We start from the raw sequence: 334 nt of genomic DNA, 5'->3' as shown, positions 1-334 counted from the left end.
GCTCTAAGGTCTCCCCGGAGCCTTCTCTTCTCCAGGCTGAACAAGCCCAACTCTCTCAGCCTGTCCCCATAGCAGAGAGGCTCCAGCCCTCGGAGCATCTTCGTGGCCTCCTCTGGACTCGCTCCAACCAGTCCATGTCCTTCTGATGTTGTCGGTTCCACAGCTGGATGCAGAACTGCAGGTGGGGTCTCACAAGAGCAGACAGTCCTGTCTGTGGGAATCTGAAAAAAAACAAAAGCCTAAAACAAGCAGGTAACTTTGAGTGCTTCAAATTCAATGCTTTTGGCACTTCCACAGGGGAGAAATGGGAGTCTCCAAAGTAGGACTATGAGGC

General features: G+C 52.4%; 1 protein-coding gene across 1 annotated transcript in view; it reads left to right on the top strand.

Annotated features, from left to right (window-relative positions):
- DCP2 (decapping mRNA 2) overlaps nt 1-334 on the top strand; it is a gene marked incomplete at its 5' end in the record, with an annotated part of 6,579 nt that overhangs the window by 2,521 nt on the left and 3,724 nt on the right. The gene's annotated exons all lie outside the window — the stretch shown is intronic.

The sequence above is a fragment of the Eurypyga helias genome, unplaced genomic scaffold (assembly GCF_000690775.1).
Source record: "Eurypyga helias isolate BGI_N326 unplaced genomic scaffold, ASM69077v1 scaffold26030, whole genome shotgun sequence".
NCBI lineage: Eukaryota > Metazoa > Chordata > Aves > Eurypygiformes > Eurypygidae > Eurypyga > Eurypyga helias.
The sequence above is the reverse complement of the archived record's forward strand: the minus strand, read 5'-3'. Positions and strand labels throughout refer to the sequence as shown.